The 23,125-nt window shown below is 39.6% G+C and overlaps 1 non-coding gene across 1 annotated transcript; it reads right to left on the bottom strand.

Annotated features, from left to right (window-relative positions):
- Positions 1-22,087: 22,087 nt before the first annotated feature.
- LOC112700172 (small nucleolar RNA R71) lies at positions 22,088-22,195 on the bottom strand. The gene has a single exon (XR_003153088.1). It is a non-coding gene; the product is annotated as a small nucleolar RNA R71 (small nucleolar RNA).
- Positions 22,196-23,125: the final 930 nt, after the last annotated feature.

Genomic DNA, 23,125 nt, shown 5'->3' with positions numbered 1-23,125 from the left:
CTTTATAAGGTGGCGGACAAGTCCTCTACCTTGGCAAGGTTAGCCTTTCCTCATCTCATTTGTCACCTCTGTTATTCAGTTGGAATTGACATTGAGGGAGACATCCCCATTGATGAGAACAAGCCCATCACTAAGAAGAGGATGGAGCAAACAAGAGACCCCTCTCATCATCAAATCCCTGAGATGCCTCAAGGGATGCACTTTCCTCCATAAAACTATTGGGAGCAACTAAACACCTCCCTCGGAGAATTGAGTTCCAACATGGGACAACTAAGGGTGGAGCACCAAGAACATTCCATTCTCCTCCATGAAATTAGAGAAGATCAAAGAATCATGAGAGAGGAGCAACAAAGACAAGGAAGAGACATTGAGGAGCTCAAGCACTCCATAAGATCTTCAAGAGGAAGAACAAGCCGCCATCACTAAGGTGGACCCGTTCTTTAATTTCCTTGTTCTTTATTTTTCTGTTTTTCGAAAAAAAAAATCATGCTTATGTTTATCTATGTTTGTGTCTTGTGATCATTAATGTCTTAGTGTCTATGCCTTAAAGTTATGAATGTCCTATGAATCCATCACCTTTCTTAAATGAAAAATGTTCTTAATTGAAAAAGAGAAGAATTGTATGAATTTTGAATTTTATAGCAGATTAATTATTTTGATGTGGTGGCAATCCTTTTGTTTTCTGAATGTATGCTTGAACAGTGCATATGTCTTTTGAATTTGTTGTTCATGAATGGTTGGCTCTTGAAAGAATGATGAAAAAGGAGACATGTTACTGAGGATCTGAAAAATCATAAAAATGATTCTTGAAGCAAGAAAAAGCAGTGAATACAAAAAAAGAGAGAAAAAAAAGAGAAAAACGAAAAAAAAAGAGAGAAAAGAAAAAAAATAAATATAAAAGTTGTGATCCAAGGCAAAAAGAGTGTGCTTAAGAACCCTGGACACCTCTAATTGGGGACTCTAGAAAAGCTGGGTCACAATCTGAAAAGGTTCACCCAATTATGTGTCTGTGGCATGTATGTATCCGGTGGTAATACTGGAAGACAGAGTGCTTTGGGCCACGGCCAAGACTCATAAAGCAGCTGTGTTCAAGAATCATCATACTTAACTAGGAGAATCAATAACACTATCTAGATTCTGAGTTCCTATAGAAGCCAATCATTCTGAATTTCAAAGGATAGAGTGAGATGCCAAAACTGTTCAGAGGCAAAAAGCTAAAAGCCCCGCTCATCTAATTAATACTGATCTTCATAGATGTTTTTGGAATTCATTGCATATTCTCTTCTCTTTATCTTATTTGATTTTCAGTTGCCTGGGGACAAGCAAAAATTTAAGTTTGGTGTTGTGATCAGCGGATAATTTATACGCTTTTTGGCATTGTTTTTAGTAAGTTTTTAGTATGTTTTAGTTAGTTTTTAGTATATTTCTATTAGTTTTTAGTTAAAATTCACTTTTCTCAACTTTACTATGAGTTTGTGTGTTTTTCTGAGATTTCAGGTATTTTCTGGCTGAAATTGAGGGACCTGAGCAAAAATCTGATTCAGAGGCTGAAAAGGACTGCAGATCCTGTTAGATTCTGACCTCCCTGCACTCGAAGTGGATTTTCTGGAGCTACAGAAGCCCAATTGGCGCGCTCTTAACGGCGTTGGAAAGTAGACATCCTGGGCTTTCCAGCAATGTATAATAGTCTATACTTTGCTCGAGATTTGATGGCCCAAACCGGCATTCCAAATCAGCTCAAAACTGCCCGGCGTTAAACGCCGGAACTGGCACAAGAATGGGAGTTAAACGCCCAAACTGGCACAAAAGCTGGTGTTTAACTCCAAGAGAAGTCTCTACACGAAAATGCTTCAATGCTCAGCCCAAGCACACACCAAGTGGGCCCGGAAGTGGATTTTTATGTCATTTACTCATCTCTGTAAACCCTAGGCTACTAGTTCTCTACAAATAGGACCTTTTACTATTGTATTTTCATCTTGGTTCTTCTGGTTCCTTCTCTGGGGCCGAAGCCAATGATCACTATTATCACTTATGTATTTTCAATGGTGGAGTTTCTACACACCATAGATTAAGGTGTGGAGCTCTGCTGTACCTCGAGTATTAATGCAATTACTATTGTTCTTCTATTCAATTCAGCTTGTTCTTATTCCAAGATATTCATTCGCACTCAAGAACTTGATGAACGTGATGATTATGTGACGCTCATCATCATTCTCAACTATGAACGTGTGCCTGACAACCACTCCCGTTCTACAAGCAAACAAGGCTTGAATGTTTATCTCTTGGATTCCTTAATCGGAATCTTCGTGGTATAAGCTAGAACTAATGGCGGCATTCAAGAGAATCCGGAAGGTCTAAACCTTGTCTGTGGTATTCTGAGTAGGATTCAATGATTGAATGACTGTGACGAGCTTCAAACTCCTGAAGGCTGGGCATTAGTGACAGACACAAAAGAATCACTGGATTCTATTCCAACCTGATTGAGAACCGACAGATGATTAGCCGTGCCGTGACAGGGTGCGTTGAACATTTTCACTGAGAGGATGGGAGGTAGCCACTGACAACGGTAAAACCCTACATACAGCTTGCCATGGAAAGGAGTAAGAAGGATTGGATGAAGACAGTAGGAAAGCAGAGAGACGGAAGGGACAAAGCATCTCCATACGCTTATCTGAAATTCTTACCAATGAATTACATAAGTATCTCTATCTTTATATTTATGTTTTATTCATCATTCATAACCATTTGAGTCTGCCTGACTGAGATTTACAAGATGACCATAGCTTGCTTCATACCAACAATCTCCGTGGGATCGACCCTTACTCGCGTAAGGTTTATTACTTGGACGACCCAGTGCACTTGGTGGTTAGTTGTGCGAAGTTGTGATAAAGAGTTGAGATTACAATTGTGCGTAGCATATTGATGACGCCATTGATGATCACAATTTCGTGCACCAATCCCCAGCTTCTCCATTACAGAGAGTGGGATAAGATTTAAGCCTGACCCTAGGTCACACAGAGTCTTCTCAAAGGTCATGGTGCCTATGGTACATGGTATTAAGAATTTGCCAGGATCTTGTCTCTTTTGAGGTAAAGTTTGCTGAACCCATGTATCTAGTTCACTAATGAGCAAGGGAGGTTCACCTTCCCAAGTCTCATTACCAAATAACTTGGCATTTAGCTTCATGATGGCTCCTAGATATTGAGCAACTTGCTCTCCAGTTTCATTTTCATCCTTATTAGACGAAGAATAGTCTTCAGAGCTCATGAATGGCAGAAAGAGGTTTAATGGGATCTCTATGGTCTCTATATGACCTTCAGATCCCTTTGGGTCCTCAATAGGGAGCTTCTTCTTGCTTGAGAGACGTCCCATGAGGTCTTCCTCATTGGGATTCACGTCCTTCCCTTCCCCCTAGGTTCGGCCTTGTTAATTATGTCAATGGCCTTGCACTCTCTTTTTGGATTCTCTTCAGTATTGCTTGGGGGAGTACTAGGAGGAGTTTCAGTGACTTTCTTACTCAACTGGCCCACTTGTGCCTCTAAATTTCTGATGGAGGACCTTGTTTCACTCATGAAACTTAAAGTGGCATTAGACAGATTAGAGACTTAGTTTGCTAAATTAGAGGTGCTCTGCTCAGAATTCTCTGTCTGTTGCTGAGAAGATGATGGATAAGGCTTGCTATTGCTGAGCCTATTTCTTCCACCATTATTAAAGCCTTGTTGAGGCTTTCGTTGATCCTTCCATGAGAAATTTGGATGATTTCACCATGATGAATTATAGGTGTTTCCATAAGGTTCACCCATATAATTTACCTCTGCCATTGCAGGGTTCTCAGGATCATAAGCTTCTTCTTCAGAAGATGCCTCTTTAGTACTGTTGGATGCATTTTGCCATCCATTCAGACTTTGAGAAATTGGTGCACGAAATTGTGATCATCAATGGCGCCATCAACATGGTACGCTCAATTGCAATCTCAACTCTTTATCACAACTTCGCACAACTAACCAGCAAGTGTACTGGGTCGTCCAAGTAATAAACCTTACGCGAGTAAGGGTCGATCCCACAGAGATTGTTGGTATGAAGCAACCTATGGTCACCTTGTAAATCTTAGTCAGGCAAACTCAAATGGTTATGAATGATGAATAAAACATAAAGATAAAGATAGAGATACTTATGTAATTCATTGGTGGGAATTTCAGATAAGCGTATGGAGATGCTTTGTCCCTTCCGTCTCTCTGCTTTCCTACTGTCTTCATCCAATCCTTCTTACTCCTTTCCATGGCAAGCTGTATGTAGGGTTTCACCGTTGTCAGTAGCTACCTCCCATCCTCTCAGTGAAAATGTTCAACGCACCCTGTCACGGCACGGCTAATCATCTGTCGGTTCTCAATCAGGTTTGAATAGAATCCAGTGATTCTTTTGCGTCTGTCACTAACGCCCAACCCTCAGGAGTTTGAAGCTCGTCACAGTCATTCAATCATTGAATCCTACTCAGAATACCACAGACAAGGTTTAGACCTTCCGGATTCTCTTGAATGCCGCCATCAATTCTAGCTTATACCACGAAGATTCCAATTAAGGGATCCAAGAGATAAACATTCAAGCCTTGTTTGCTTGTAGAACGGGAGTGGTTGTCATGCACTTGTTCATAAGTGAGAATGATGATGAGCATCACATAATCATCACATTCATCATGTTCTTGGGTGCAAATGGATATCTTAGAACAAGAATAAGAAGAATTGAATAGAAGAACAATAGTAATTGCATTAATACTCGAGGTACAGCAGCGCTCCACACCTTAATCTATGGTGTGTAGAAACTCCACCGTTGAAAATACATAAGAACAAGGTCTAGGCATGGCCGAGAGGCCAGCCCCCAAAACGTGATCAAAAGATTCAAAGATCTCCAAATCTAATACAATAGTAAAAGGCCCTATTTATATAGAACTAGTAGCCTAAGGTTTACAAAGATGAGTAAATGACATAAAAATCCACTTCCGGGCCCACTTGGTGTGTGCTTGGGCTGAGCATTGAAGCATTTTCGTGTAGAGACTCTTCTTGGAGTTAAACGCCAGCTTTTGTGCCAGTTTGGGCGTTTAACTCCCGTTCTTGTGCCAGTTCCGGCGTTTAACGCCGGGCAGTTTTGAGCTGATTTGGAACGCCAGTTTGGGCCATCAAATCTTGGGCAAAGTATGGACTATTATATATTGCGGGAAAACCCAGGATGTCTACTTTCCAACGCCGTTGAGAGCACGCCAATTGGGCTTTTGTAGCTCCAGAAAATCCACTTCGAGTGCAGGGAGGTCAGAATCCAACAGCATCTGCAGTCCTTTTTAGCCTCTGAATCAGATTTTTGCTCAGGTCCCTCAATTTCAGCCAGAAAATACCTAAAATCACAAAAAAACACATAAACTCATAGTAATGTCCAGAAAAGTGAATTTTAACTAAAAACTAATAAAAATATACTAAAAACTAACTTGAACATACTAAAAACATACTAAAAACAATGCCAAAAAGCGTACAAATTATCTGCTCATCACAACACCAAACTTAAATTGTTGCTTGTCCTCAAGCAACTGAAAATCAAATAAGATTAAAAGAAGAGAATATACAATGAATTCCAAAAACATCTATGAAGATCAGCATTAATTAGATGAGCGGGGCTTTTAGCTTTTTGCTTCTGAACAGTTTTGGCATCTCACTCTATCCTTTGAAATTCAGAATGATTGGCTTCTTTAGGAACTCAGAATCTGGATAGTGTCATTGATTCTCCTAGTTAAGTATGAAGATTCTTGAACACAGCTACTTATTGAGTCTTGGCCGTGGGCCAAAGCACTCTGTCTTCCAGTATTACCACCGGATACATACATGCCACAGACACATAATTGGGTGAACCTTTTCAGATTGTGACTCAGCTTTGCTAGAGTCTCCAGTTAGAGGTGTCCAGGGTTCTTAAGCACACTCTTTTTGCCTTGGATCACAACTTTCTTTCTTTTTCTCTCTTTTTTTCATTTTTTTTCGTTTTTCCTCTTCTCTTTTTTTTTGTATTCACTGCTTTTTCTTGCTTCAAGAATCATTTTTATGATTTTTCAGATCCTCAGTAACATGTCTCCTTTTTCATCATTCTTTCAAGAGCCAACATTCATGAACCACAAATTCAAAAGACATATGCACTGTTTAAGCATACATTCAGAAAACAAAAGTATTGCCACCACATCAAAATAATTAAACTGTTATAAAATTCAAAATTCATGCAATTCTTCTCTTTTTCAATTAAGAACATTTTTCATTCAAGAAAGGTGATGGATTCATAGGACATTCATAACTTTAAGGCATAGACACTAAGACACTAATGATCACAAGACACAAACATAGATAAACATAAGCATGATTTTTTCGAAAAACAGAAAATAAAGAACAAGGAAATTAAAGAACGGGTCCACCCTAGTGATGGCGGCTTGTTCTTCCTCTTGAAGATCTTATGGAGTGCTTGAGCTCCTCAATGTCTCTTCCTTGTCTTTGTTGCTCCTCTCTCATGATTCTTTGATCTTCTCTAATTTCATGGAGGAGAATGGAATGTTCTTGGTGCTCCACCCTTAGTTGTCCCATGTTGGAACTCAATTCTCCGAGGGAGGTGTTTAGTTGCTCCCAATAGTTTTGTGGAGGAAAGTGCATCCCTTGAGGCATCTCAGGGATTTGATGATGAGAGGGGTCTCTTGTTTGCTCTATCCTCTTCTTAGTGATGGTCTTGTTCTCATCAATGGGGATGTCTCCCTCTATGTCAACTCCAACTGAATAACAGAGGTGACAAATGAGATGAGGAAAGGCTAACCTTGCCAAGGTAGAGGACTTGTCCGCCACCTTATAAAGTTCTTGAGCTATAACCTCATGAACTTCTACTTCTTCTCCAATCATGATGCTATGAATCATGATTGCCCGGTCTATAGTAACTTCGGACCGGTTGCTAGTGGGAATGATTGAGCGTTGGATAAACTCCAACCATCCCCTAGCCACAGGCTTGAGGTCATGCCTTCTCAATTGAACCGGCTTTCCTCTTGAATCTCTCTTCCATTGGGAGCCCTCTTCACAAATGACTGTGAGGACTTGGTCCAACCTTTGATCAAAGTTGACCCTTCTAGTATAAGGATGTTCATCTCCTTGCAACATGGGCAAGTTGAATGCCAACTTTACATTTTCCGGACTAAAATCCAAGTATTTCCCCCAAACCATAGTAAGCCAATTCTTTGGGTCCGGGTTCACACTTTGATCATGGTTCTTGGTGATCCATGCATTGGCATAGAACTCTTGAACCATTAAGATTCCGACTTGTTGAATGGGGTTGGTAAGAACTTCCCAACCTCTTCTTCGGATCTCATGTCGGATCTCCGGATATTCACTCTTTTTGAGTTTGAAAGGGACCTCGGGGATCACCTTCTTCAAGGCCACAACTTCATAGAAGTGGTCTTGATGCACCCTTGAGATGAATCTCTCCATCTCCCATGACTCGGAGGTGGAAGCTTTTGCCTTCCCTTTCCTCTTTCTAGAGGTTTCTCCGGCCTTGGATGCCATAAATGGTTATGTAAAAACAAAAAGCAATGCTTTTACCACACCAAACTTAAAAGGTTTGCTCGTCCGCGAGCAAAAAAAGAAAGAAGAGAGTAGAAGAAGAAGAAATGAAGGAGATGTAGGAGGCTTTGTGGTTCGGCCAAAGGGGGAGAAGTAGTGGTTAGGTTGTGTGAAAATGAAGGAGTGAAGATGGATTTATATAGGGGTGAAGAGAGGGGTGGGGTTCGGCAATGGGAGGGTGGGTTTGGGTGGGAAAGTGGTTTGAATTTGAATGGTGAGGTAGGTGGGGTTTTATGAAGGATGGATGTGAGTGGTGAAGAGAAAGATGGGATTTGATAGGTGAAGGGATTTTGGGGAAGAGGTGTTGAGGTGATTGGTGAATGGGTGAAGAAGAGAGAGAGTGGTGGGGTAGGTGGGGATCCTGTGGGGTCCACAGATCCTGAGGTGTCAACAAAAAGTCATCCCTGCACCAAGTGGCGAGCAGAATTGCTCTCTGTGCCAATTCTGGCATTAAACGCCGGGCTGGTGCCCATTTCTGGCGTTTAACGCCAAGTTCTTGCCCTTTTCTGGCGTTTAACGCCAGTCTGGTGCCCCTTTCTGGCGTTAAACGCCCAGAATGGTGCCAGACTAGGCGTTAAACGCCCATTTGCTACCCTTACTGGCGTTTAAACGCCAGCAAGTTCTTCTCCAGGGTGTGCTATTTTTCTTTCTGTTTTTCTTTCTGTTTTTGCTTTTTCAATTGATTTCGTGACTTCTCATGATCATCAATCTACAGAAAACATAAAATAACAAAAGAGAATAGATAAATATAATAAGATTGGGTTGCCTCCCAACAAGCGCTTCTTTAATGTCAGTAGCTTGACAGTGGGCTCTCATGGAGCCTCACATATGCTCAGAGCAATGTTGGAACCTCCCAACACCAAACTTAGAGTTTGAATGTGGGGGTTCAACACCAAACTTAGAAGTTGGTTGTGGCCTCCCAACACCAAACTTAGAGTTTAACTGTGGGGGCTCTGTTTGGCTCTGTTTTGAGAGAAGCTCTTCATGCTTCCTCTCCATGGTTACAGAGGGATATCCTTGAGCCTTAAACACAAGGAATTCTTCATTCACTTGAATGATCAATTCTCTTCTGTCCACATCAATCACAGCCTTTGCTGTGGCTAGGAAGGGTCTGCCAAGGATGATGGATTCATCCATGCACTTCCCAGTCTCTAGGACTATGAAATCAGCAAGGATGTAATGGTCTTCAACTTTTACCAGAAGATCCTCTACAAGTCCATAAGCTTGTTTTCTAGAATTGTCTGCCATCTCTAGTGAGATTTTTGTAGCTTGCACCTCAAAGATCCCTAGCTTCTCCATTACAGAGAGAGGCATGAGGTTGATACTTGACCCTAGGTCACACAGAGCCTTCTTAAAGGTCATGGTGCCTATGGTACAAGGTATTGAGAACTTCCCAGGATCTTGTCTCTTTTGAGGTAATTTTTGCCTATACAAGTCATCCAGTTCTTTGGTGACCAAAGGGGGTTCATCCTCCCAAGTCTCATTACCAAATAACTTGTTATTTAGCTTCATGATTGCTCCAAGGTATTTAGCAACTTGCTCTTCAGTGACATACTCATCCTCTTCAGAGGAAGAATACTTATCAGTGCTCATGAATGGCAGAAGTAAATCCAATGGAATCTCTATGGTCTCATTGGGAGCCTCAGATTCTCATGGTTCCTCATTAGGGAACTCATTGGAGGCCAGTGGACGTCCATTGAGGTCTTCCTCAGTGGCGTTCACTGCCTCTCCCTCCTCTCCAAATTCGGCCATGTTGATGGCCTTGCACTCTCCTTTTGGATTTTCTTCTGTATTGCTTGGAAGAGTACTAGGAGGGAGTTCAGTAATTTTCTTGCTCAGCTGACCCACTTGTGCCTCCAAATTTCTAATGGAGGACCTTGTTTCTGTCATGAAACTTTGAGTGGTTTTGATTAGATCAGAGACCATGGTTGCTAAGTCAGAGTCGTTCTGCTTAGAATTCTCTGTCTGTTGCTGAGAAGATGATGGAAAAGGCTTGCCATTGCTAAACATGTTTCTTCCATTATTATTGTTGAAACCTTGTTGAGGTCTCTATTGATCCTTCCATGAAAGATTTGGATGATTTCTCCATGAAGGATTATAGGTGTTTCCATGGGGTTCTCCCATCCAATTCACCTCTTCCATTGAAGGGTTCTCAGGATCATAAGCTTCTTCTTCAGATGAAGCTTCCTTAGTACTGCCTGGTACATTTTGCATTCCAGACAGACTTTGAGAAATCATACTGACTTGCTGGGTCAATATTTAGTTCTGAGCCAGTATGGCATTCAGAGTATCAATCTCAAGAACTCCTTTCTTTTGATTAGTCCCATTGTTCACAGGATTCCTTTCAGAAGTGTACATGAATTGGTTATTTGCAACCATTTCAATGAGTTCTTGAGCTTCTGTAGGCGTCTTCTTTAGATGAAGAGATCCACCAGCAGAGCTATCCAAAGACATCTTGGACAGTTCAGACAAACCATCATAGAAAATACCTATGATGCTCCATTCAGAAAGCATGTCAGAGGGACACTTTCTGATTAACTGTTTGTATCTTTCCCAAGCTTCATAGAGGGATCCTCCTTCCTTCTGTCTGAAGGTTTGGACTTCCACTCTAAGCTTACTCAATTTTTGAGGTGGAAAGAACTTTGCCAGGAAGGCATTGACTAGCTTTTCCCAAGAGTTCAGGCTTTCTTTAGGTTGTGAGTCCAACCATATTCTAGCTCTATCTCTTACAGCAAAAGGGAATAGCATAAGTCTGTAGACCTCAGGGTCAACTCCATTAGTCTTGACAGTGTCACAAATTTGCAAGAATTCAGCTAGAAACTGATGAGGATCTTCCAATGGAAGTCCATGGAACTTGCAATTCTGTTGCATTAGAGAAACTAATTGAGGCTTAAGCTCAAAGTTGTTTGCTCCAATGGCAGGGATAGAGATGCTTCTCCCATAGAAGTCGGGAGTAAGTGCAGTAAAGTCACCCAGCACCTTCCTTGCATTGTTGGCATTGTTGTTGTTTTTGGCTGCCATGGGTTCTTCTTCTTTGAAGATTTCTGTTAGGTCCTCTACAGAGAATTGTGCCTTAGCTTCTCTTAGCTTTCGCTTCAAGGTCCTTTCAGGTTCAGGGTCAGCCTCAACAAGAATGCTTTTGTCTTTGCTCCTGCTCATATGAAAGAGAAGAGAACAAGGAAATATGGAATCCTCTATGTCACAGTATAGAGATTCCTTGAGGTGTCAGAGGAAAAGAAAAATAGAAAAATAGAAGGAAGAGGTAGAAGAATTCGAACTTATCAAGAAAGATGGAGTTCGAATTGTGCATTAAGGAGTAGTGTTAGTCCATAGATAGAAGGATGTGAGAAGAGGGGAAGTAATTTTCGAAAATTAAGTAAAAAATTTTAAAAACATTTTGAAAAAATACTAATTGATTTTCGAAAACTAAGAGTGAAAAGAAATCAAGTGATTTTTGAAAAAGATTTTGAAATTAGAAATAAAAAAGATTTTGATTGAAAGCTATCTTTTAAAAAGATGTGGTTAAGAAGATATGATTGGTTTTAAAAAGATGTGATTGAGAAGATATGATTTGAAAAACATTTTAGAAAGATTTGATTTTAAAAATTAATAACTTGGCTAACAAGAAAAGATATGATTCAAACATTAAACCTTTCTCAACAGAAAAGGCAACATACTTGAAATGTTGAATCAAATCATTAATTGATAGCAAGTATTTTTGAAAATGGAAAGAAATTGATTTTGAAAAAGATTTGATTGAAAAGATTTGATTTGAAAAAGATTTGATTTTGAAAAGATTTTGAAAGCTTAAAAAAATTTGATTTGAAAACAAAATCTTCCCCCTTGTGCCATCCTGGCGTTAAACGCCCAGAATGGTGCACATTCTGGCGTTTAACGCCCAAACCACTACCCTTTTGGGCGTTAAACGCCCAGCCAGGCACCCTGGCTGGCGTTTAAACGCCAGTTTGCCTTCTTCACTGGGAGTTTTGAACGCCCAGCTTTTTCTGTATAATTCCTCTGCTGTATATTCTGAATCTTCAATTCTCTGTATTATTGACTTGAAAAGACACAAATTAAAAATATTTTTGGATTTTTAATAATGAGGAATAATTAAAATGCAACTAGAATCAAATAAACAATGCATGCAAGACACCAAACTTAGCAGTTTGTATACTACTGACACAAACAAAATGAGAATGCATATGAGAAACACAAAGCACTCAAGTCAAGAGAATTCAAGGATCAGCGCAATGAAATCATCAAGAACATCTTGAAGATCACTTAGGACACATGGATGAATGCAAGAAGAACAGAAACATGCAATTGACACCAAACTTAACATGAGACTAGTAAGAAACATAAAATATTTTTGGTTTTTATGATTTTGTAATTTTTTTGTTTTTTTTTTTCGAAAATTAAGTGTAGAGAAAAAAATAAAAATATCAAAATTCTTAATGAGAATTCCAGGAATCATGCAATGTTAGTCTAAAGCTTCAGTCTAAAGAAATTAGACATGGCTGAACAAGCTTCAACAAGACATTACATTCAAGAGCTAAATTGATGAAAATCAATCAGCTTTGGTGATGATAAGAACATCACCTTGAAACACTAGAATTCATTCTTAAGAACTCTGAAGAAAAATACCTAATCTAAGCAACAAGATGAACTGTCAGTTGTCCATACTCGAACAATCCCAGGCAACGGCGCCAAAAACTTGGTGCACGAAATTGTGATCATCAATGGCGCCATCAACATGGTACGCTCAATTGCAATCTCAACTCTTTATCACAACTTCGCACAACTAACCAGCAAGTGTACTGGGTCGTCCAAGTAATAAACCTTACGCGAGTAAGGGTCGATCCCACAGAGATTGTTTGTATTAAGAAAGCTATGGTCACCTTGTAAATCTTAGTCAGGCAAACTCAAATGATTATGAATGATGAATAAAACAAAAAGATAAAGATAGAGATACTTATGTAATTCATTGGTGGGAATTTCAGAAAAGCGTATGAAGATGCTTTGTCCCTTCCGTCTCTCTGCTTTCCTACTGTCTTCATCTAATCCTTCTTACTCCTTTCCATGGCAAGCTGTATGTAGGGTTTCACCGTTGTCAGTGGCTACCTCCCATCCTCTCAGTGAAAATGTTCAACGCACCTTGTCACGGCACGGCTAATCATCTGTCGGTTCTCAATCAGGTTGGAATAGAATCCAGTGATTCTTTTGCGTCTGTCACTAATGCCCAACCCTCAGGAGTTTGAAGCTTGTCATAGTCATTCAATCATTGAATCCTACTCAGAATACCACAGACAAGGTTTAGACCTTCCGGATTCTCTTGAATGCCGCCATCAATTCTAGCTTATACCACGAAGATTCCAATTAAGGGATCCAAGAGATAAACATTCAAGCCTTGTTTGCTTGTAGAACGGGAGTGGTTGTCAGGCACTTGTTCATAAGTGAGAATGATGATGAGCGTCACATAATCATCACATTCATCATGTTCTTGGGTGCAAATGAATATCTTAGAGCAAGAATAAGAAGAATTGAATAGAAGAACAATAGTAATTGCATTAATACTCGAGGTACAGCAGAGCTCCACACCTTAATCTATGGTGTGTAGAAACTCCACCGTTGAAAATACATAAGAACAAGGTCTAGGCATGGCCGAGAGGCCAGCCCCCAAAACGTGATCAAAAGATTCAAAGATCTCCAGATCTAATACAATAGTAAAAGGCCCTATTTATATAGAACTAGTAGCCTAAGGTTTACAAAGATGAGTAAATGACATAAAAATCCACTTCCGGACCCACTTGGTGTGTGCTTGGGCTGAGCATTGAAGCATTTTTGTGTAGAGACTCTTCTTGGAGTTAAACGCCAGCTTTTGTGCCAGTTTGGGCGTTTAACTCCCGTTCTTGTGCCAGTTCCGGCGTTTAACGCCGGGCAGTTTTGAGCTGATTTGGAACGCCGGTTTGGGCCATCAAATCTCAGGCAAAGTATGGACTATTATATATTTCTGGAAAGCCCAGGATGTCTACTTTCTAACGCCATTAAGAGCGCGCCAATTGGGCTTCTTTAGCTCCAGAAAATCCATTTCGAGTGCAGGGAGGTCAGAATCCAACAGCATCTACAGTCCATTTTAGCCTCTGAATCAGATTTTTGCTCAGGTCCCTCAATTTCAGCCAGAAAATACCTGAAATCACAGAAAAACACACAAACTCATAGTAAAGTCCAGAAAAGTGAATTTTAACTAAAAACTAACTAGAACATACTAAAAACATACTAAAAACAATGCCAAAAAGCGTACAAATTATCCGCTCATCAGAAATCATGTTGACTTGCTGAGTCAACATTTTGTTCTGAGCCAATATGGCATTCAGAGCATCAATTTCAAGAACTCCCTTCCTTTGAGGTGTCCCGTTACTCATGGAATTCCTCTCAGAAGTATACATGAATTAGTTATTTGCAACCATGTCAATGAGTTCTTGAGCTTCTGCAGGCATTTTTTTTAGGTGAATGGATCCACCTGCAGAATGGTCTAGTGACATCTTAGAGAATTCAAATAGACCATAATAGAATATATCCAAAATGGTCCATTTATAAAGCATGTCAAAAGGACACCTTTTGGTCATCTGCTTGTATCTTTCCCAAGATTCGTAGAGGGATTCACCATCTTTTTGTTTGAAGGTTTGAACATCCACTCTAAGCTTGCTCAGCTTTTGAGGAGGAAAGAACTTGGCCAAGAAGGCCACGACCACCTTATCCCAGGAGTCCAGGCTATCTTTAGGTTGTGAGTCCAACCATGTTCTAGCCCTGTCTCTCACAGCAAAAGGGAAAAGCATGAGCCTGTAGACTTCAGTATCTACTTGACGTGGGAGAAATTGGCGAGTTAAGAAATTATTAATAGAAATACGTTGCAAGTACAGTCCTTAACCAGCCGAAAATCCGCTTATCAATTTAGAAGGGTTGTCTCAATATTGAAATTAAAATACTGGGAGTATGAATCCGAGGTCGTCTCCCAACGAGTTGCAGAAAGATGTGCTATTTTATCAATCAGGTGTTTTCAAAAATGGTTGAGTTGATAAACAGGAAACTAATTTAGCCTTGACTGGGAGTAGATTAGTTGGAAGCCCTATTCTTGTTGAAGTACTCTCAAGATTAATTAATAATTGGAAGTTGCTCTGCTTAGTTATCCCTTCCTAGGTAAAGGAAAGTCAAGCAAGTTGGAAAGCTATTTCTAGTCACAAGTCCTAATCCTCTCCCTTGGGAAGGACTAGTGTCAATGATTAGAGGGTGATCCAACAATAAACCCAATTATAATTTCTCTCTTGAGTGATTCAACTCAAGGTTTCCTTTCAATCATCTCCCAATCAAGTTATGGAACTACTCACTCATCATAATTATAAACTTCATAGAATCAATGGGGAAAATAAAAGAAGACATAATAAATAATAATGAAAGGGATTAATTGAAAATAAAAATAGTCTATATTAATAACTTGTGAAAATAACCAAATGTCAACTCTGGAAGAATAAATGAAAAGTAAATAACAGAATATAATGACTAGTACCAGAGGTAGACTCTTCTCAAATGCTAAAGCCAAAACCTTCAAAATCCTAATTATGAATGTTCAAGTGAGTAAACCTAGGGGAGGAGTAAATTCAGATCTAAAAACTAAAAATTATGCGGAATGAATGTTGTTCCCAGTCTCTGCATGTTCCCTGGCTCTAATCTGTGTTTCTGGGCCAAAAACTGGGTTAAAATCTGGCCCAGAAACTCTACCAGTGACTTCTGAAATTCTGCAGATCACGCACGTCACACGGCCACGTCATCCACGCGTTCGCGTCACTCAGCGTTTCTCGTACCACGCGTGCACGTCGTCTACGCATTCGCGTCGTTCATGCGGCTTCTAATCTACGCGGTTGCGTCAGGCACGCGAGCGCGTCACTGTGATTTCTTCCTTTTCGCGCGGTCGCGTCAGCCATGCGACCACGTGACTTCTCGCTGGTTATCTCCTCAATTCTTTGTGTTCCTTCCATTTTTGCATGCTTTCTTTCCATCCTTTAAGCCATTCCTGTCCTGTGATTCCTGAAATCACTTAACACACATATCAAGGCATCTAATGGTAATAAGAGAGGATTAAATAAAAGAAAATAAAAGCCAAAGAAGTATGTTTTCAATCATAGAGTATTTTTAGGAAGGAATTGTAATTACTTGCAAATTATATGAATAAGTGGGCAAAGACTTGATAAAACCACACAATTAAACACAATATGAATCATAAAATAGTAGTTTATCAACCTCTCCACACTTAAATATTAGCATGTTCTCATGCTAAGTTGAAAAAGAGAAATATGAATGAACAGGAACATGCAAAACTCATGAAATGCAATGCAACCTATATGCATATGAATGCAACTATATGAGTTGGTCTACATGATTAAAAATAGATAAGTTCTCTAAGACAAAATATGGGGCAGATTTCACTAATTCAGATCATATTGTAAAAGCAGATAAATTTGTAAGAAGATAACTTGTGAAAGCAGGGGATATAGGACTGAGCATTGAACCCTTACTGTTGGTGCATGTGCACTTTAATCATCTCTAGCATATGGGGTAATCACTCTATCCTTCTTTAATCATGCTTTCAAAATGCCAATGCAAACATCATGAGGTCTTTTCATGGTTGTAATGGGGTTAAGGTAAAGGTGAGGATACACATATGGCTAAGTGAGCTTATATATTGAATCTTTAATTAACCTAAGCTCCTACCTAACATACATATACTCTATATAATTTCAACATCCATCTTAGCTACCCAGGATTTCCTTTTCACATTCCATATTCATGTATCAACCTTTATTTTAATTTTATCATATGTGCATTGATTATTAAATCCTGACTTATCATTGGGGTGATTTTGTCCCCTTATTCACTAAAGTAAAGAAAATATATTTTATTTTTTTATTTTTTTCTCTTTTTTTTTGTATAGCTTACCAATGCACATAGATTTGTAATTTTCTTTTATGGTTTCACATGAATAGGTACCCAAATTCCCTTAATTCTATTATGATATATTTTCTATTACCGTTTATTCCCACAATTTTCTCATACTCAATTAACACACAAATTCTATCTTAAGCTAACCAAAGATTCAATTAGGATTTTCAATTATTTTTCGCTTAAGGCTAGTAATGTGGTACAATAAGGAACGAATGGGATTAAAAACAGCTCAAAGTGGTTGACAAAGGTAGTTAAAAAGGGTTGGCTTATTTGGGATATGTGAGTTAAAGAAACAATGGCCTCAATCATATGCATGCACATAACACATTAATTTTGGACATATAGGATAAAACAAAATTCAGATTACAATCATAGAGAAGTAAACACACAAGAAAAAAATGTTTATGGTTAAATAGTGTAAGCATGTATTTAGGCTCAAGGTCTCACGGGTTGTGTGTTCTTTTTTAGCTCAAAAATTTTGTTCTAATTTTAACTTCAAACAAATTTAACATAAATATTTTGATTTAAATTAGTGAAATTTTGAAAAATATATTGTCTTAAAAGAAACTTATTATCTTTTCAATCAGGTAGAACATGCATGCAGTTAACCTACTAATATGCAATTTATCCTACTCTAAAGAAGAAGAAATTGGTGTTAGGGGGAAAAGAATTACCTTCGGAAGTCAGGTACTAACCAACCTCCCCACACTTAAGGCTTTGCACTGTCCTCGGTGCCATCTGTCAGGAACAATGGTGGGCTGGTGGCAGTATCTCCACAGTCGGGACCGTCATGGCTCCCTGTGCTGGTTAAGGAAGTGGAGTCCAGAGTGCCTGGGTCCTCGTCAGGTCTGTGGTTTCCTGTGAGTAGCTCCTTAAGGTAATTGAAATGTGGGTGGTTGCGGTGCTCTCAGAGCTTCGCTTTCTTGTCTTGTTAGTCCAACCGCTTCAGTATTTGATGCAGCAGCTGACTAGTAGATGGTGGATGAACCGCAACATCCTCTGTGGACTGGCTGGTAGTGGCAAGTGGTGGCCTGAGATATCTCCCGTTAAGGACGTACTGATCATCCCGTAGAAGTATGGCTTTGGTGTCTCCAGCTTTGTAGGAGACTCCGACTGCTGAGATGAGATCAGAGACTAAGGCAGGGAAAGGTAGGTTTCCCACGATTTTCACGTGTCCCATAGCATTCCAGATATGTCTCGGTAAATTTAGAGGCTGGTCTATGAGCAAGCACCATAGTAGAACGGCCATGTCTGCGGTGAAGGAGGACTCATGAGTGCTCGGAAAGACGTAATGGGACATAATATGTGCCCATATGTGAGCCTTTAAGGTAAGTGCGGAAGCCGAAATTCCCTTGGGGTGGGAACGATGGTATCCGAAGATCCATTTGCTGCCAGGTTGAGCGATAACTCTGAGAACAGCGTCCCAGTCAAAGTTGTACGCCTGGCGCTTGAGTGCGGCTTCTTGAAAAGCGTCCAATCCTTCCGGAGCAGGGGGAAGATCTAAGGCTCGCTGAATGGCTTCTTCTGTAGTGGGGACTTGCTTCTGACGTATATAAACAGACTGCATGGTCGGCAGGTGGAAGTTGGAGTAGAACTTAACTACTCAAGAAAAATTGACCTGTCGTGGCTGTCTCTGTAGGAATCCCCAATGTCTTTGTGCAATTTGCAGCTCAACAAATTTGGCAATACGAGGCGGAAGGATAAGAAGGTGTTCATTGTTGTGATCCCGAGCTGCTAGAATAGAAAACATCTACTCACAGTAGCGATTTGGAAATCGTGCAGCGTCCTTTGCTGGGAAGGCTCTCTCCTTTTCATCAACCTTTATAATCCTTTTATTTCTTTTTGTTGAGGGCTTGACTGCAGTTGAAGAAGGCTCTGCCACTAATGCTCTTTTTGTTCCTTTCCTTGCTGTGGATTTGGGGGTAGCTTTCTCTTTGCCTTTCTTGGTGGCCATCTGATGAGCGGATAACTTATACGCTTTTTGGCATTGTTTTTAGTATGTTTTTAGTATGTTTTAGTTAATTTTTATTATATTTTTATTAGTTTTTATTTAAAATTCACTTTTTTGGACTTTACTATGAGTTTGTGTGTTTTTCTGTGATTTCAGGTATTTTTTGGCTGAAATTGAGTGACCTGAGCAAAAATCTGATTCAGAGGCTGAAAAAGTGCTGCAGATGCTGTTGGATTCTGACCTCCCTGCACTCGAAGTGGATTTTCTGGAGCTACAGAAGCCCAATTGGAGCGCTCTCAATTGCGTTGGAAAGCAGACTTCCTGGGCTTTCTGGCAACATATAATAGTCCATACTTTGCTCGAGATTTGATTGCCCAAACCGGCGTTCCAAATCAGCTCAAGACTGCCCGGCGTTTAACGCCGGAACTGGCACATAAGTGGGAGTTAAACGCCCAAACTGGCACAAAAGCTAGCGTTTAACTCCAAGAAAAGTCTCTACATATGAAAACTTCAATGCTCAGCCCAAGCACACACCAAGTGGGCCCGGAAGTGGATTTTTACGTCATTTACTCATTTTTGTAAATCCTAAGCTACTAGTTCTCTATAAATAGGACCTTTTACTATTATATTTTCATAGAGGTAGCTATCTTCGAGTAGTCTTATGTTATCTTAGATCATGGGGCTGGCCTCATGGCCATGCCTAGACCTTGTTCTTATGTATTTTCAACGGTGGAGTTTCTACACACCATAGATTAAGGTGTGGAGCTCTACTGTACCTCGAGTATTAATGCAATTACTATTGTTCTTCTATTCAATTCACTTGTTCCTCAACTTGATGAATGTGATGATCCGTGACACTCATCATCATTCTCACCTATGAACATGTGCCTGACAACCACCTCCGTTCTACCTTAGATTGAGTGGATATCTCTTGGATTCCTTAATCAGAATCTTCGTGGTATAAGCTAGAATCCATTGGCGGCCATTCTTGAGAATCCGAAAGGTCTAAACCTTGTCTGTGGTATTCTGAGTAGGATTCAAGGATTGAATGACTGTGACGAGCTTCAAACTCGAGATTGTGGGGCGTTAGTGACAGACGTAAAAGAATCACTGGATTCTATTCCGATATGATCGAGAACCAATAGATGAATAGTCGTGCTGTGACAGAGCGCGTTGAACATTTTCACTGAGAGGACGAGACTGTAGCCATTGACAACGGTGATGCCCAACATACAGCTTGCCATGGAAAGGAGTAAGAAGGATTGGATGAAGACAGTAGGAAAGCAGAGAGATGGAAGGGACAAAGCATCTCCATACGCTTATCTGAAATTCTCACCAATGAATTACATAAGTATCTCTATCTTTATTTTATGTTTTATTCATCTTTTAGTTATCAATCCTCCATAAACATTTGAATCCGCCTGACTGAGATTTACAAGATGACCATAGCTTGCTTCATACCAACAATCTCCGTGGGATCGACCCTTACTCGCGTAAGGTTTATTACTTGGACGACCTAGTGTACTTGCTGGTTAGTTGTGCGAAGTTGTGATAAAGAGTTGAGATTGCAATTGAGTGTACCATGTTGATGGCACCATTGAGGATCACAATTTCGTGCACCAAGTTTTTCGCATCTTTGCCGGGGATTGTTCGAGTTTGGACAACTGACGGTTCATCTTGTTGCTTAGATTAGGTATTGTTCTTCAGAGTTCTTAAGAATGAATTCTAAAGTTTCAGATGATGTTTTCATTATCACCAAAGCTGATTGATTTTCATCAATTTAGCTCTTGAATGTAATGTCCTGCTGAAGCTTGGCTAGCCATGTCTAATTTTTTTAGACTAAAGCTTTAGACTAACATTGCATGATTCCTGGAATTCTTGTTAAAAATTTTTGAATCTCTTTATTTTCTTTTCCATATAATTTTCGAAAAAACACAAAAAAAATTATAAAATCTTAAAATCAAAAAAATAATTTTATGTTTCTTGTTTGAGTCTAGTGTCTAATTTTAAGTTTGGTGTCAATTGCATGTCTTTATTCTTCTAATTTTCGAAAATCACATGCATTATGTTCTTCATTGATCTTCAAGTTGTTCTTGATGATTTCTTTACTCTGATCTTTAAATTCTCTTGTCTTGAGTGTTTTGTTGTTTCTCATATACATTCTCAATTTGTTAGTGTCAATAGTATACAAACTTCTAAGTTTGGTGTCTTGCATGCATTGTTTATTTGATCTTATTGGCATTTTGATATTCCTCATCATTAAAAATTCAAAAAAAAATTTAATTTGTGTCTTTTCAAGTTAATAATACAGAGAATTGAAGATTCAGAACATGCAGCAGAGCAATTACACAAAAAAAGCTGGGCGTTCAAAACGCTCAGTGAAGAAGGAAAACAGGCGTTTAAACGCCAGCCAGGGTACCTGGCTGGGCGTTTAACGCCCAAAAGGTAGAGTTTTGGGTGTTAAACGCCAGGATGGCACAAGAGGGAAGATTTTGTTTTTAATTCAAATTTTTTTCATGTTTCCATAATTTTTCAAAATCAAATCTTTTTAATTGTTTTTCAATCATATCTTTTTAAAATCATATATTTTCAATCATATCTTCTTTATCACATCTTTTTCAAAATAGTTTTCAATCATATCTTTTTGATTTCTAATTTCAAAATCTTTTTTCAAAAATCACTTTATTTCTTTCTCAATCTTAGTTTTCGAAAATTATCAATCAAATTTTCAAAATTTCTTTTAATTATTTTAAAATCTTTTACTTTAGTTTCAAAAATTCTTCCCCTATTCTCACATCCTTCTATTTATGGACTAACACTCCTCCTCAATGCACAATTCGAACTCTATCCCTCTTGATAAGTTCGAACTCTTCTACCTCCTCCTTCTATTCTTCTTTTCCTCTGACACCTCAAGGAATCTCTATCCTGTTACATAGAGTATTCCATATTTTCTTGTTCTCTTCTCTTTCATATGAGCAGGAGCAAAGACAAAAGCATTCTTGTTGAGGCTGACCCTGAACCTGAAAGGACCTTGAAGCAAAAGCTAAGAGAAGCTAAAGCACTACTCTCTATAGAGGACCTAACAGAAATCTTCAAACAAGAAGAAGACATGGCAGCCGAAAACAACAACAATGCCAATAATGCAAGGAAGGTGCTGGGTGACTTTACTGCACCTACACCCGACTTCTATGGGAGAAGGATCTCTATCCCTGCCATTGGAGCAAATAACTTTGAGATTAAGTCTCAATTAGTTTCTCTAATGCAACAGAATTGCAAGTTCCATGGACTTCCATTGGAAGATCCTCATCAGTTTTTAGCTGAATTCTTGCAAATCTGTGACACTGTCAAGACCAATGGGGTTGACCCTGAGGTCTACAGACTTATACTATTCCCTTTTGCTGTAAGAGACAGAGCTAGGATATGGTTGGACTCACAACCTAAAGAAAGCCTGAACTCTTGGGAAAAGCTAGTCAATGCCTTCTTGGCAAAGTTCTTTTCACCTCAAAAATTGAGTAAGCTTAGAGTGGAAGTCCAAACCTTCAGACAGAAAGAAGGTGAATCCCTCTATGAAGCTTGGGAAAGATACAAACAATTGATCAGAAAGTGTCCTTCTGACATGCTTTCTGAATGGAGCATCATAGGTCTCTTCTATGATGGTCTGTCTGAACTGTCCAAGATTTCATTGGACAGCTCTGCTGGAGGATCTCTTCATCTGAAGAAGATGCCTGCAGAAGCTCAAGAACTCATTGAAATGGTTGCAAATAACCAATTCATGTACACTTCTGAAAGGAATCTTGTGAACAATGGGACGAATCAGAAGAAAGGAGTTCTTGAGATTGATACTCTGAATGCCATATTGGCTCAGAACAAAATATTGACTCAGAAAGTCAATATGATTTCTCAAAGTCTCTCTGGAATGCAAGCTACACCAGGCAGTACTAAGGACGCTTCATCTGAAGAAGAAGCTTATGATCCTGAGAACCCATCGATGGAAGAGGTGAATTACATGGGAGAACCCTATGGAAACACCTATAATCCTTCATGGAAAAATCATCCAAATCTCTCATGGAAGGATCAATAGAGACCTCAACAAGCTTTCAACAACAATAATGGTGGAAGAAACAGGTTTAGCAATGGCAAGCCTTTTCCATCATCTTCTCAACAACAGACAGAGAATTCTAAGCAGAGCCACTCTGACTTAGCAACCATGGTCTCTGATCTAATCAAAACCACTCAAAGTTTATTGACTGAAACAAGGTCCTCTATTAGAAATTTGGAGGCACAAGTGGGTCAGCTGAGTAAGAAAGTTACTGAACTCCCTCCTAGTACTCTTCCAAGCAATACAGAAGAGAATCCAAATGGAGAGTGTAAGGCCATCAACATGGCCGAATTTGGAGAGGAGGAAGAGGCAGTGATCGCCACTGAGGAAGACCTCAATGGACGTCCACTGGCCTCCAATGAGTTCCCTAGTGAGGAACCATGGGAATCTGAGGCTCACACTGAGACCATAAAGATTCCATTGGATTTACTTCTGCCATTCATGAGCTCTGAT

Source organism: Arachis hypogaea, chromosome 6 (genome assembly GCF_003086295.3).
Source record: "Arachis hypogaea cultivar Tifrunner chromosome 6, arahy.Tifrunner.gnm2.J5K5, whole genome shotgun sequence".
In the NCBI taxonomy this organism is placed as follows: Eukaryota; Viridiplantae; Streptophyta; class Magnoliopsida; order Fabales; family Fabaceae; genus Arachis; species Arachis hypogaea.
The sequence above is the reverse complement of the archived record's forward strand: the minus strand, read 5'-3'. Positions and strand labels throughout refer to the sequence as shown.